At 45.3% G+C, this 16,054-nt stretch overlaps 1 protein-coding gene across 2 annotated transcripts in view; it reads right to left on the bottom strand.

Annotated features, from left to right (window-relative positions):
* The window catches only part of SERTAD2 (SERTA domain containing 2), an 84,182-nt gene that overhangs the window by 13,339 nt on the left and 54,789 nt on the right, over positions 1-16,054 (bottom strand). Inside the window, exon 1 of one of the 2 annotated variants that reach the window (XM_074923279.1) lies at positions 9,190-9,467. The exons of the other annotated variant lie outside the window; for it this stretch is intronic. The gene's annotated coding sequence lies outside the window, so the exon portion shown is untranslated. Of the gene's footprint in view, positions 1-9,189; positions 9,468-16,054 lie in introns of those variants that run through there. 2 annotated transcript variants of the gene reach the window in all.

The following is a 16,054-nucleotide window of genomic DNA, read 5'->3' as shown; positions in this document are numbered from 1 at the left end:
GGCAAAGCAAGCTCTTGCTGTTTGTTAATGATCAGAAACTGCATTTTGAGCGAGAGCTCTACATGCGCCGCCCACGCGACTTTCTTGGTAGTTTCTTAAACTTGCAGCCCATCGAAGCCCTGCTAGAAGGCTCTCTGAAAAACAAAAGCAAGCAAAACAACCAAAACCACGACTACAAACTTCACTTCTGCCTTCATTTTCCAGCTCCACGCTAAAAAAAAAGGCAAAGCCTCAGTCTAAGGCAATCTCCAACTCTGTAGTGTTTTAAGTCTTGCAGGAAGCATATGCCTCTATTAAATTGGAAACAGTTTCTAATGCTGTCAGTTTGCTAAATGTAACATGTTCCCCTGGAAGAAGTGGAGCAGTTTTAATGTTTTTGACTAACTGCACACACCAAACAGAGTATGTCTGATAAAGCTGGAATGGACTCCAATAAATATAGCTTAGAATAAATTACTGCCTCATTAAGTAATTGTTTGGAAAAAGGAGAGCTGGTTTTCTAGATTATAGTCATGTTATTACCGGTGTTTATAATGTACGGAATTCTATCAGGGTAGCAGAACGTAATGCAAGTTTAAATCAGATGAGCACTTGTTAGCTCATTAAACCATTAAAGACTACCCTGGCAGAATTAGAAGGTGAACAAGACTGCACAGGTTCTGTGCGTGGAAAGCTAGCTAGGCATATTTCAAACCAGCTGCGAGGCTGAAGTCAAGAGCAAAAGCTGTGAGTAGCTCTGGCAACTTCTTTTCAGTACAAAGCAAAAGCAGGGATATAGCTTTGTTACAATAGCAGGGCTAGAAAACATTTATTCAAAGTAGGTTTTATTCATGTACAGGAAGGCAGTTGTCTTTACTAAAAAAAGGAACAGGTTTGGATTGCCCAGCAGAAGTAATTTCTATCTCAAAGGTCTCACACAGCCAAAATGTCAATTCTCACAGGTTCTGCTTCAGACAGGACTTCCCATCAGCATCCTTACAACAGTGCCCAGCAGATGCAAACAAGACCCCAGCCTGCCTTTTGTGGTCTTGTCCTTAACTGGCAGTTTTGAGAAACAAGCTTTCTACAACTGCTAACGCCTTCCTCAGCCCTGCGAAGCCTTGGTGAAGACGTGGCCCTGCTGACCACCAACCCCAGCTATACCTGCTTTGAGCCAGATGGAGGATTCCCCCCTTCCCACGATTGGGAGCTGTTTTGTTAGGGTTAGTCATTGGGAGGAGAGAGGTTTTCAGGCAAGCTGCCCTCGCCTTGGGTCATACCTCCATGCCAAATCCTCTTTACATCCTTCCCAGATGGCTGCACGCACTGTCCACTCACAACAGCACCCGTGCTGCCGCACAGGAGCCTCCTCACTGGGGAGCAGCTTGGCTCAGACTCTGTGATTCAAAGAGCCACCCAAAAGATCCAGGCCAGGGTTATTCTGATATTCGGATCTCCACGTGGCAGCATTAAGGAAGCAGCCAGGCCTGCCAAGAACGAATCAAATTATACTGTGCTGTGTACACACGGGCTGAGCAACTCTGCTGCCAGTATCAAAAGCTCAAGGACTAGGAGCTGCGTTACACACCTGGGCATCAGTAGTAGGAAATCAGAGCTGCAGTAAATAAAACCAGACACAGCACTAGGCCAGATCCTCTGACTTTACTACGTGATTAGCTGATTATTCAGCAGACTCTGCTTGTTGTCACCCAAAAAATATGTGAGGGCTTCTACACACAAGCCTCGACACGATCAACCAAGAAGCTCCCCCTGCTCCACATTATGGTTTTGGGTTTTTTTTCCACAAGTCCAGCACTCTGGGCTTCCTTGCACAGGCGATGCCAGTCCTGCAAGCAGGACCAGAGCACGATGAAACCTCCCCGCCAGTGGGAAAGGAGCCACACCAGAGCCGGTGGGCTCAGCTCTGTGCTGGGAGAACCAGAGCCATAATCTCTTCAAGTAGTGAAGCAGCAGCAATTAAGACGGCTGTGTACCGCTTCAGGGCCCAATTCAGCCCAGGGCTGACTGCCTTCCATTTCTTCCCATTGCAGAGCCGGCAGGCATCAGCACAGTGAAAGCACTGGCTAAAAAGAAGCATCTTACTTGTAAATTAAATTCAAAACAATCTGAAAGAGGGAGCACGGCCACCAGAAAGTGACACAGGCTAGCAAACACTCCCTTTTCACTGCTAAAATTACACGCCTGTAACGACAAGATGCTACTGGTCAGACTGTAAGGGGGAATGATGAAATAGCAAGACTGGTTATACATCCCTCCTCCCCTGCAACGTCGTTCCAAACAATAGATTACAGCAACATTGTGTTATATTGTAGAAGATGTCTCTATTGGCACACACATATCACGGTCTAGCTGATATTTTTAGCATATGTAGGGATTGAGTATTGCAGACCCGTCTTCACTGGATGTGTATAATTCCCACAAAGGTTAATGAGAATTGTGTGTGCATCCAAGAGAGACGAGACCCCTCTGTATATAATGAGAGAGTTTTTCTTGTGTATGTATAATTATTTGAATTGAATCCTTGCTTCCAAGCTTATTGTAGCATCTTTTCCCTAAAGATACTTCGTTTATCCCCCTTGTCGTAGACCCTTAATAAACACACAGGGGGGAAAAATACCCATGCTACTGTGGAAAGAACTGAATGGTTTGCCAAGAAGTAGGTTATTGCTCTGAAAACAGTGTTGAATAAATTATCACAGTGAAACTGAAAAGCAGCGAATGGCAGAGGGGAAGAAGAGGAGAGGAAAAAAAAAACCTCTGAAGAAATGTATACTGCAAAATGCAACATATATCCCACCAATGACAAGTCATTTTAGTTTCTGGCCTGCAGATTTTATTTGTTAACTAATTTCTCACTACTGAGAGTTAAAAGAGGAGAAAAGAAAGGTGTTTCCCTGACATTTTTTAAAGCAGCTAAAGGGCATATGAGACATTTTCAACATTTCTGCTTTAATTAACATAGCCCTGCAAACAAGTATATTCTGTGAAAAAGCACCCACTCACCCCCGAGTTTCTCTTCAAGAGGTTGAAAAGCTGTTGGACATTTCTCCACTACCAGTGAAAACAAACAAACAAAAAGAGGTAGTTAAAGTTTGACATTAAAGTTTGCTAAGATGGTGTTAAGTGATGTTAGACAAGATGATAACTGTTGGCCTTTCAGTCCAGTGTACTAAAGCTCTTGTGTTTGTTGAAATACAGCATGTGTTTCCCATCCTACGAAGGAGCCTTTTGAAAACTGATAAAGGGAACTCTGGCCAGCCTTGAACTATTCTCAACCTGCAACAGCTATGAGTTAGAGATGAAAGAGATCCCCTTTTTTGAGGCACCTGCTTGATTTCACAATAAAAACTACTGCACCAAATTGATATCCTTTAAAACAGTCACCATGGGATCCACGTAACTTTTATGTGTAGTAATTTAAACATTCTCAAATAAATCATTTAAATGTATATGGGACACCCTCTTAATAGCATATTTTAACAACGTGTATTAAATCTGTGTTTCAAAGTAGGCTTAGTACAGGTCAATTAACATAGAACAAACAAACTTAACCACAAACTAAGTCTTTGGAAATTGGGAGTGGAACATACATAAGGAGATCAGGAAACTGAAACTAAATGTCCTAAACTTCATTTCATATGCAGTCAGGCACAACCCATTCACCTCACCCAAGATTGTATTACACTGATTTTTTTCCCCCACAATTAAAAAAAACCCTCATCACAGCACATATGTATCATGCATGTTCCTCTGCCAGCAAGCGGAAGCACAGCAGCAACAGGAAGCTTCACACTGTATATTACACACACAGAAAATATTCTCCCTCCTATTCATTCCCAAGTTATTTGTGGAATACTTTAGTTAGGAGAAAAAGGGGGAAGGGCTATTTAGAAGAGCCGATTTTGACAAACAGATGGAGTAGGAGTGTAAGGGAGACCGTGAGCTATATCACAGGAGGCTAACCTAAGCAGGTTATTGTACCCCTGGGACAGCCAGCACAGACAAACCCTGGTCAAAATCCCTCTGACCACAGCACAGACATAAAATGTAAGTCACTCCTCCTACACAGGGACAGGCAAAGGCACAAGAACCAACCAGCTACAAATCATGCTATGCCAAAAATACATAAGGAGTGGCTTCTTTCTCACATGAACAACACACAACGCGCACACAGAGTGGTAAGAAAGCAAAATGCTACTACTGTTTAAAAAAACACTGTGGTTTGCGCATGAACGCCAGTCTCCTATCTTGATGAAATACGTATTTTAAAAACATGCAAATGATATACATGCACATGTATGTGTATCTATAAATGCTTCTTCCAGGGGTGAAAGAGTGCCTGTAAAAACACATGAAAAGTAAAGAGTTTGTGGAGGCACTGGATGATGATGTATTTCTGAATTAGGTTTTAAAACTTCATTTTGCAGCTACCTGAAGTTAAGACAAAGCTGCCTTTAGGCATCTCAAACTAGTCAGACCTGCTGTAGCAGTTGCACAGTCTGCTTCAAATATGCCCTCCACGCTCCTTTCAACCTCCACCCCAATGTATATCCGCATAGTTTACCTCCAATCATGGGTGGTTCTTTCTATAGCGCAGTTCACTCAACCTTGCTGCCTGCCTGGCACGACAGAGGTTTTTAAAGACTACAGGCTACTATAAGAAACTCTAAGAAAACAGCTGATAATTGTCACATTTCCATTAAAGGTGAGTGTGGCTCAAATAGCACAAGGGTTTCCCAGGGGGATGAAAAATCTGGGATCAAGGAAACAGTTTTATTTGTTGCACATCATCCAAGCAAGTTTTAGGGCGAGTTTAGATCTTTTCACCAACCCAGGGTTCCTTTGAAAACGGAACTTCTTTCTCCTGCTACTTCCACATACTGCCTAGTTTTAAAAATAATATTAAAAGAAAACAAAACGCATTTTCACTTTTCTCTTTGTATTCTACTATATTAAGAAAACCATTTTTTATTCTAACTTCACTGGAAGCAGAAACTGTCAGATGAAATTCAATACATCTTACTTGTGTGAAAGCAAACTAAACAGGCTTTGGCTCCTAATAATTACACAGACTGAGACTCACTTTATTCAATGCCACTTAAAACTCAATTCTGGAGCGATATTAATGAGAAATTCCTCTCTGAGTCCACTGCTCCTCAAAATACTGACCATATTACATAGGTTGGGAACTTCAGGCGTTATATGGCAACACCTATGGTTTTATGTATCAACCAAAGCAGAGTACTGAGCCAGGCCCCTTATTTGGAAGAGTAACGGCTTGAACTAGCCTAATACAGGACTCTGAGCATGGTTTTAATATCATTGCAGCAGCCTGAACTCTGATGTGGTGGTGGCTGCTGTCTCACTTGAGCTAGCTGAACCTCCACCCTCAAAGAAGGGACAAGTGAAAACCAGAAATTCGCTGTCTGGTCACCTGACAGCTTCTTTGGTCCTTTCAAGCTGTCTTGCTCTTCATCACGACTTAAAGCCATTTTTAAAGACCAATAAGGCTGTACTGCCAGTTGCTCAATGCCCCTGGAGACTGCCCCAGCTCTCCCTTGAAAATGCCCCCCAGACCAGCTCTTCCCCAGCCTGGAATTCCCCTTTGCACAGGAGGAATCTCCCAGCTGCAGGTCTACCGGTGTGTCTTCACAGCTCCTCCCGGCCACTTTGAAATGACACGAGCATCTGACAGTCATCGGGAGCCTTCAGTGAAGCAAATGTCAGTGTGTAGTTTCTATTCTGCACGATGACACACTGTTTGATACCTGTACAGCCATGACTCGGAGGGTAGGGACCCTGCTGTGATTGGTCCTGTACAGCTGCAGGATATACAGGCCTATTTCTTCAACAAAACCTCTGCTGTCTCCCAGCCACGTTTGCCTTGGACTTTGTTTTTGCTCTACTTCAGTGCACCCAATGGCAAAGTTAGCACTGCATTTACAGGGCTTTCTTTCCCCACTTGTGTTGAACAGTCAGTATTGTTATCTTATTTTCTGTTATAGTGTTTGCATTGGTAATGCTGAACAAACCTGAAGCCTCCACTAACAGCAAACACAAAAATTGACTCTGTTTATAAAAGAATTAAAGAACAAACACATGTTGAGGGTCTCTCTCCATTTACAGAAAAAGGCACTTCTTCATGACAGCACAGTTTCTCTGACTGATGGAAGTTTAGAAATAAAACAAGGGCAGAAAACATGCAGTTATGTTATATACCCCTGAAGAAAATGATCAGTGTTCTCAGATTGGCAAATTCCACTTTCTACAAACTATTAATTAGCAAAAGATTCATCTACACTAAAGATCTGTGCTTACTGCCAACATGCTTACATTTAAGCTGGACCTTGCTCTCTCCTTTGGAACACTCCTGATCTTTGGACTTGGTAACTGAAAGCTGCTGCCTTTTCTGGCACTGATTGGTGTGTGTGTGCATGTTAAGGAACCATTGCAACTGGAGCTGTCTCCTCATGAGCCGGTTACACATATAAAGCTAAGTTAAAAGAAGGTGTCTCTTGCTACCCAGCCCTTATAAAAAGCAGATCACCAGAAGACTACTTACACTTTCAAAGTACTGCATCCTCCTTGCTTGACAGATTACACTTTAACATGTTGCATAAAAACACAAATAGTCACAAGTATTTTGGATCACTTGTCTAGTGTTAGCACTGCTGGAGATGAACTGTGCTAGGAGTGGTTTATATCAGCATAAAAAAAAGTCAGAGTTCCTAAAAAAAAAAAATTTTCACTATGAATTATTTATTGGAAAAATAAAAGCAGCCTGTGCAATTGATGGCAAAATTCTTCAAACTAGATATTGCATAAGATCTGCTGTACTTCATGGAAGCTAAAAAAAAAAAGAATACAAAATCTGAGGTTTTCTTTGATATTAGGACATTATCTCAAACTCCTTGATGCCTCTCAGGCAGACAATTTGATTGCTTGGATTATTTATATTATTATTTCCACCAAAACACTGAGAAACTGTCACTATTTCATCTTTCACATTAAAAAGAACAGGTGTATAAAGGAACACAATTACTATTCTTAATAAATCAGCACCTACAGACGTTTTTAATGCTCTTTAAGACTGCTTCATCTACAGATAAAACCTGAAGTACCTTCGGCTAGCAAGTTTCTTTTTGTTTGTTTTTAATCAGCTTCAGGGAAAAAGAAATCAGCTTGACACAAAAATCAAAGTGGTGTTTTAATATGCACAAAGTCTAGTTTCGTTTGTTAGCAGTCCAATCCAGTTCCTGCAGAAAAGGAGTAGGTGGGTCTTGCTACCAACTTAAACGGATGTAGAATCCGTCACAAAAGGAAGAAGATCTACAGCTGTTACGTTAGATGCTGCAATACTTGCCTGGACAATGGAAGTATTCCCTAGGACACGCTCCCAGATACCTGTCTGGTAGCACAACTGCTAATCCTCCTCCTATCTCTACCACCACCACTAGCTCATTATGTTAAATCAGATTCCAAAGATACCATCCTACTATGTAAAAATGTATGCATTTTAACTTCAAGCAGAAAGGGCTACTTTCAATTTACCCTGCTTGATCCACTGCTTAATGTCTACAACAATGTAAGTACAAGCAAGAGCAACTTTTAAGAAAACATAATTTATTGCTACAATCCGTTTTACCACGTGAAAACTTTCCGTGCACTTAGATGGAAACTGAGGTGCCTCTGTCAATTTTGTACCCTGTGAGAAGCCTGTAAGAAAGACCTTCATTTGTGCAGGTGAATTCCCCCCCAAAAAATAAGAATAAGAAGGTAGGAAGTGTCTTTTCAACTCCCACGAACAGAAACTGTTTACTCCATTAGAGAGACAAGCATAAAACTGATGTTAGGGGGCGGCCAAGCCCTCTACCACCATTGTTTGAGCAATAGCATATTCTACGGTGGCCAAATCCAGCACCTACTGACGGCAGCGAGAGCCACCCTGCTGACTTCACCGGGCACCAGCTGAAAAAGCTCGGGCTTTCCTGATCCCGAGAGCTTTGGACTTGTCTGAACACAGACCGCCACACGCAACAGCTCTGGTGTGCTGTGCTGAAGTTTGGGTAAAGGGGCTGACAGCCCCCCCCCAGATCGATATGAAATGGGCAGATTCGCTTGATTTTACACCGGCAGCTGACCCGGAGCTGTAAATCAGCCAGTCAGGGTCCCTAGGGGACAGCACACAAACCCTTCCATAGATTTGCAACAGAAGCGGCCCTGGATTTTCCAGCTGTGCTTCACAAAACGCAAGAAATGACAGCAGGTAACTGCACTCCTATTTTCACGCTTCATGAGCACTTCTCTTCCTAGATCCTGACACACCGACTTGGGTAAAGCAGCAAACGCTCTAAATGAAAGCCGCATGGCATAAAAAAGAATTTTTTTCAAGCGTCGTTGTCCGTCCGCACCCCCCCCCCCCCCGAGGGAAATCCCCATAAACATTTTTTTCGCCATCGCTTCCAAAAGATAACCCACCCTGCTCAGAGAATGCGCCCCCCCAAACGCCTGTTCCTCCGTGCTGGCGGTGCTCCCACGGAAGACCCAAGTGCACTATTGCTCAGGGTAAAGCCACGATAATCCCCCGCCCGGCTGCCGCCCTAACACCCACCCCTGGAAAGGTCCAGCCAGCGGGGCCAAGCGGGTCCTGCCCAGCCATATGTCAGCTTTGCTCGAGCGGAGTCCAAGTCTCCCCCAGGCCCTTTCAGCTCTCCTGGCGCTACGACACGCACTTTTGGGGGTATCCTCAAGTCCCCGCTCTTGCTGGGAAAAGGGAGCGAGGCTGTAGCTTCCCGGCTCAAGGGGCTTCCCGGCGCACACCTTAACTCACCGGGGTAAAGCCGGTTTCTCCAAGTCGGATGGAGCGCGGTTCTTGAGAACACAACCGCCCGCACTATAAAAAGTCTATTCCGACTGCACGCACGCACCTGCTTCGGCCCGGGATCCCCGTGCATGGGGGGGGGCGGGGGGGGGGTTGTATTTTAAGGGTAATCTCCCTCCTCTGCTCATCTCAACACGATCCGCCCCGGAGGAGAGGGGGAGGACACCCGCCCCGAGATCCCTCTGCCCGGGCACAAATTTCAAGGTAGAGATAAAACAAGCCGCGATGACTCGCAAAGCCGGGGGTGGGGTGTCGCGGCCCCCCCGCTCCCCCCGAGCCGCACGCCGCTGCCCCCCAGCCCCACTCACCACATGCAGCTCCACCTGAGAACTAACGCATGGAGCGGGAGGGGGGGGGAGGTCGCAAACTCTCGCCCTAGAGCAGCTCCATATGTCGCTCCCTCGCCGCGCCGCTCCGGGGAGGGGCCGGTGGGATGCGGAGGAGGAGGAGGAAGAGGAGGAGGAGGCAGGCGCAGGCGGCGTGAGGATTTAAGCCTTCGCTCTGCCCCAGCGGCTGCGATCACGCAGCATTATACAATGGAGGAGGAGGAGGAGAGGGAGGAGGCACCAGCCCCGGCTCCCAGCACTTGCCGCCAGCACTGACGACAGGGGCGGCTCCGGCGAGCTCCTCGCCCTCCGGCCCCGCGTCAAAGCTCCGCCTCGGCCCCGGCCTTCCTCTCCCCCCCTCCCCGTGGCTGCTGCTGCTCCTCCTCCTCTCTCTCTCCCCCCCCGCCCTTTCCCCAGCTCCGCGGCCGCCGGCGCGGCTGCCCACGCGTGCCTCTGCCCCGGGCGGGCGGCGCGACCCCCGCAGCGCGGCCGCCGCCGCCACCGGTGCTTCCCTGGGGAGCTCCGGGCCTCGGGCCGGGACAAAGGCGGGTGCCAACGCGCCCCGACCGCAAATATGCCAAGTATCCCTGCTATCCGGCGGCGAGGAGCCGGCCGGGGGACGGAGCTCGGCTGCCCCGGTCAGCCCCGCTGCTCCCCCGCATCGGGGCTGTCCCCCCAGGCCGCCCCGGCCAGCCCCCCGTCCCCGGAGCTCACCTGGGAGCCGAGGGAGGCGGCAGCCCCCCTCCCTGGGATCCTCGCTGCTAATTTGGGCTGTGCAGATCCCACCGAAGCACAAAAATGAGGCCAAACGGAGACGTTCGAGAGCACGAAGACTTGGGGGAAGCGGGGGGGATGGGGGGGAGCTCGGCACCAGGCGCTATCTGGAAAGACGACGATTATTTTAAGTTACCTCAATGACTGTGTTTCGAAAGGAACTGTAATCCCAGCCGGCGCTGTAAAAGGCGATTCAAACACCTAGTTTTGGCTGCAGCCCCAGCCGCATCTCGGATCATTCCGGCCTTTCATGTTCCACTCAACCGGTTGTACTTTGGGACAATAAAGCTTTAAGACCTAACATAAAGGCGATTATTAGTCATTAATATCATGACTCGTTTACGTATTATGCTCAAAATGGTCTGTAATGATTTGTGATCAATCAAGCTGATGGTCTTGTTAAAAATTAAGTTCCATTTTCAGCTAGAAAACCAAAAACTAAAAGAAGTATACTTTAAGAGGGAAGATCTCTTTAACCTGGAAATTGTATCTGTATAAAATCCACAAAGGATAAAACCCACACAATTAAAATAGTGAATCTGCCAAAACAGAAGGAAATTAAGTGATGATTTTATGGATTCTTGACATTATAAATGAAAAGACCCCATCTAACTGAGGTTTAAACACTAAGACTGGTATTTCAGATAATACTCTGCTGAAGTCACTAAAATGGGAGGAAAGGGCATCAGATCTGAAAACTGCCGTTTGACTTCACCAGTTCTGGAGGCCTCAGCACACCTCTCCCCTTCCACCCCTGCTATCAGCCATTCCTTTGAGGAGACCCAAGCTCTCTCATCCTCTCTCTGCGGTACAAAGGTAGACCTGAATCAGATCTGCAAAGCAGTTCGTGAACCGTTTACTGAATTTTGACAAGTGACTTGCAAATTGCTCAGGAGCTGGCAAAAATGAAACCCAGAATTGCCCCTGGCTGAATACTTTCCAGCAGTAAGGCGCTGAAATTTGGGGAATCCTTCTACTTGGGGAAACAAGTCTCTTCTTGAAATTACAAGAGTTAGAACAAAAAAAAAAAATCAGTAAGTAAAAGGAAAAGATTGGTTTTCTTAAGGGCCTCAGTGGTACCTCGTCAGTGAGCTTCAGCCTACTCAAAAGCCAGCCAGAATATTTTTTAATACTTGTACATTTTCGATTTTTTGGGGGTTTTTTAACATGCCAGATCCACTGAATTTCAGGGCCACATTCTGCCCTCCTTTACACCAGATTTGTAACACAGCATGATCTGGCCTTGCGTAATTGTGCTGTGGATGCACGCAGCCGAGCAGTGCCTGCCTTCTGGAGCTCAAAGTCCGCAGCAGGTTCACAGTCCCTGCACCTTGGGTGTGTGCACGCTATCATCGGCACCATAGGCATAACCACAAACATTTGCTAAATAAGCAGCTGGGCTCCGGTCCGATATCCACAGCCCCGATCTTGCCATGTTATACTCGGCAGTAAAAGGCCTGAGTCTGTATCATTCGAGTTCTAAATGCGTCTGACTTCGTTAGGTTACTCCAATTTTACACTAGCATAAGAAGAAACTCACCGCCCCTTCTGTTTCCTACTGTAACTCCCCTGGGCCTTTCTTGGCAGGAGTTTAGAGTCACACTAACTCAGACCGTTGCTCCAAACACAAGTAGTACAACCTGCATCCATACTCAGAAGCACTCTCAACCGAGCAGAGGTCAGGATACAAATCGATACGAGTAGAGTTGCTTCCTACGCTTTGTGCACAGCAGAGGTTCCACTGTGGCGGGATGAGGTTAGACTACACAAGGCGAATAATCCTACCACCGACTGCTCCTCACATTGCCTCACGCCTGATTTAACGAGACCTTTCTGGCCAAGAAACTCCCCTCTGCAGCTCCAGAGCAATCTGACCAGAAGGTGTCTGCAAGACTCAAATGCAGTTTTCCTGAACATGTTAGTAAGCGTGGAGAAACAGCCTGCAACTGAGCCACAAAATGCTGTACAAGGAAGTGTATCTCGGCCAGAGGCTTCCAGAGCCTGCAGGAGCAGAGGGAAAAGTCTGCATGTCTACAAGGAGGAGCCACCCAAAACGCATCCCATTTTGGATCGGTGCACACAAGAGCTTCCCAAGGAGCAGCAGCAGAGGTCTAATTGTGCAGTCGTAGTTTTCCAACAGGCCCCTGAACTGCTCACACATGAAGACAACACGCTAACAGAGAAGGAACTAAACTACGTTTTTCTACAGTGGTACTGACCTGACGTGGGCCCCAGGCATAAGCACAGCCCTGACTGAGCAAGGGTGGTCAAAGCTTGCCTGACTGCGGCCAGGTCTCCTGTTGATCATTCAAAAATCCTCCTCTGTGTTAGAGATAAATAAATGAACAAACAGAAATCAAAGATTGGGAAGACTGGGAAGGGGGAAACAGACACCAGACTTCACAGCACAATTTATTAGAAATACTACAGACTGCCAGGTAATCTCTGCCTATCAACACGTGCTAATTAGGAAAGAGCAGCAATGTTTGGTGTGCTGGAACATCAGCATCCCTCAGGTTTTTCAAAAAAAGAGGCACTGAACTGCTTCCTATGTTTCTAATTGCATCTTTGGCCTTTTTCTTTGTAATTGCAGTACACATTAATACTGTGAGATTTCCTCAGCTAACTGTACAACACGTTTTCATTTTCTCCCTGGATGTTTTTGCTTCCATGCGTGCAGGAGCTGGTGGGCAAATACCCAACACTGCCCCCAAAGCAGACAAAATTTTGCAAATAAAGACCCAGTCAGGACCAGTAACTTGGGAAAGGCTAAACAAAGGGCCTGCCTGTGGCCCAGGATGCTCATTCCACTAGAGCAGCGCTCCCCACCGAGCCACGCAAGTCTCATGGGTAAGAAACAAGCACGCTACAAGCACAGGCATGATTAAACATCATGAAGACCTCATACCGTCTCCATTCAAGCTAGCCCAGGCAGGAGTCAGCACTGACCTACTGGAGGTGGGCCCTTCTCATGCAAGGCTCAGGCAAAACCAAAAGCAAGACCCTCAAACCCAAAAAAACTGGGGTGCTGCATTACTGCAGTCTGCACCTGTACATTAACAGGGAGGGAGCTGCACCTGTGAGCTGAGCTGCTTTCCTTGAGATTTCCATTGCTTTCCTTTTTTTTTTTTTTTTTCTGGTGCAACTCTTCCACGGTAGTAAGGCTGCTCCACATGTCCCAAGGCACAGAAGAATTGGTTAAAACCAAAGGAAGGAATGCGCCTCCTCTTTTCACTCCGATATTAGCTCTTTTTTTCCCTTCATTTTCTGCTTTAGTTCATGTTTTTCTCCTTTAATGTTTTTGTGGCAGTAGGAGAAACACCGTTCCCTAGAATGCATAATATGCTTAATTATCATTCTCAGTTAGTTCTCTAGGAAAAAAAAAAAAAAACTACAGGAGAAATCAGTTTAATTAATGAGTATGACCAAATGCAGCCTTAGTTCTAATGCAGTATCATATATTATACGTCCAGTTGGGCAGTTGATCTTACTTGGGTAAAATGAACAGAGATGAAAAAAACCATGGAGCTCATGAATCAATATTCTGAGTGCAACTAAGCCCTTTTGTATAGTTACTCTAAGCCTTCCTACAGATTTCGATGCCAACGTCTGTTCCCAAATACAGCTTTTGGCTTCAGTAACACAGGATCGGGCCCGTAGAGTCTAGTAATAGAAAGCTGTTGCTTGGCAGTACCAAGGGTTGTGCCACATGGTAAATTCATTAAGTAATTAAGAAAAAAACCCCTTAACTCCAAGATAGCTCTCAAATAGTCATACCCAGTAAAAATCCCCAGTGCATGTCAAGGACAAGGGTGGCAAGGTTTAATCTGAAAGTAACACTCGGCGATCTAGATGCTTTTCAAAAGGGCTGCTCTTCACATACTAAATTATTAAGGAAATACTATGGAACAGGATTATCAGGAAAGAAAAAAAACCACAGCGTGCATTAGCTGGCTTAGTCAGAGGAGGTTTTGCTGCATTCCTCATGCACGGAGATGACTCCCTTTCTCTGTAATTCCCTCTGCACTCCTAGTCCTCTGGAGACTGCTGGTGTGCATCATCCTAGCTCCAGCTGAAACACGCTGTCCTCTGACAGAGGTTCAGGCTGCCTACCACTGCTGTGTATTTTCTCACATCTTTTTGCCTTTTTGTAAACATCCCTGTTCTTTCTCAAATCCCATTCAGGCTGTATCACCTGCAAGATGTGCTTCATTTTTGACCCAGGCCAGACTGTTCACACCAACACCATCTGTACCACACACAGGCTCCCAAAACAGTCTTTCCTTTCCAGTCTTGGTTCTTGAGATACTGTGGATTGTACTTTGCAGTGAGCCTAGTTCTAAACAATTTCAGGCTGCTTTTCTTTCCTTTTCAGCGCTCGCTCTGCAGTCTCTATCAAAAAGCACAAGTCATTCTTTTCTGGAACACTTGGTTACTTTTTTGAAGAGAGGCTACACTGATGGCCTGATATCATCTCATACTGAGGCCAGTTAATTAAGAGTTAAAAAAAAAATCTGCAGATAAAACCAAAGGCTCTGTTTTACAGTCGAGGAGGGAATACTTTTAATAAAGAAAAAACACAGAGACAGTGGAGAAAAATACAGAGAGATGGCCAGTCTTCAGGCCTAATTAACCACTGGTGTAAACAGATGTCACTTCAATCAAGCCAGAAGACTTCGGCCACCCACTCGTCTTGAGCACAAACCCAACATGAGCCTGAAAATGTTAACAACATGGGGTTGCCAAACATGCAAGCCACACACACGCTTCAATACAGAGGTCGTCACCTTCTCCCTCATGCTGATGGACTACCTGCTCCTTGTTCACCAGGGGAGAGCAGCAATACTGATCTGGCCTACCATGTGCACTGTACATATTACAGCCCTTTTCTGAAGCAAAGCTACTCCAACAGATGTCAACGTGGAGCCATACATTTCTAGAGCACAGATGCCCCACACACTCTTCTTAAACACTCCTGAAACCCAGAAGAGTCCTGGCTGCATACAGAAGTTGGAATATGTTTAGCACTGCTCAACCCTGCTGAGATACCAAAGGCTTGATAGAGCAAACAGGGCCACCAGCAGGGTGACTAGAGGCTTCTAGAAGTGGCTGATCTTGCTCAGATTTGTCACATTAAAGCACTGTACAACAATAGAAATGTGCTTGAGGCTGCAAGGGCAAAACCAAAATGGTGTCATGGCTATGGTGTTGATGTGTTAAATAGCATTGTGATATGTTATATAGGACTTAGAACCATGTCACTGGAGTTTAATGTGTTCATGCTCAGATGCATTACCGGGGGAAAAACATCCAACTATTTCAATCCTTATTTACATGAAAACATGAGTTAATAAATACACTGACATCCAAATGAATGCATCCACTTTCAGGTGTTTCTGCTGGCTGGAATACAACCTGTAGAGCATATTAAAGCTCCTACACCATTTTGGGGGCTTGGGCATTTTGTTTAAAACTAGTTTCTGCAACTTCAAGCCACTAGATTCAAGGAATGCTTACCAAGTAAGATAGAGGCATTTTTGAGGTAATTCGAATTTGCAGTGATAAATCCTCCCTCTGACCATCCCAGGTGCAAAATTCTTTACAGACAATGTTTATCTGTACTCTTTTCAGTCAGAGGTTTCTGAGGGTCTAATTTTAAGTAAACAGTGAGTGACCTAAACCACTTCTTTAAAAAAAAAAAACAAAAAACAAAAAACAAAAAACAAAACAACCAAACCCCAATAAAACAGAAGTTGAATCTGCAGGGCCAAATTTAGAAGAGGGAAAAAAAAAAAAAAAGGCTGGCAAAAAAACCTAGCACAAGAACATCAAATGTAGCATAAACTCCCACTGCCATTCTGCTCCACTACAAATAAATGAAGATCATATAGAACTGAACTCATTGAGTCAATGCAGTGAATGCAAAGTCTCCATTTTAACCCTTCACAAAATGTGTGATTTCTTAGATTATGTGCAAAAATGAAATTAAAAAAAAAAAAAAAAATAGTGAATGAGCACATCGGATGCTTTTACTGACTATGTCTGTGGTAATGATTCATTTTGCCTCTCTACA

The sequence above is a fragment of the Athene noctua genome, chromosome 1 (genome assembly GCF_965140245.1).
Source record: "Athene noctua chromosome 1, bAthNoc1.hap1.1, whole genome shotgun sequence".
Classification (NCBI taxonomy): domain Eukaryota; kingdom Metazoa; phylum Chordata; class Aves; order Strigiformes; family Strigidae; genus Athene; species Athene noctua.
Note: the sequence above shows the minus strand (reverse complement) of the source record. Positions and strands in the feature narration are given on the sequence as shown.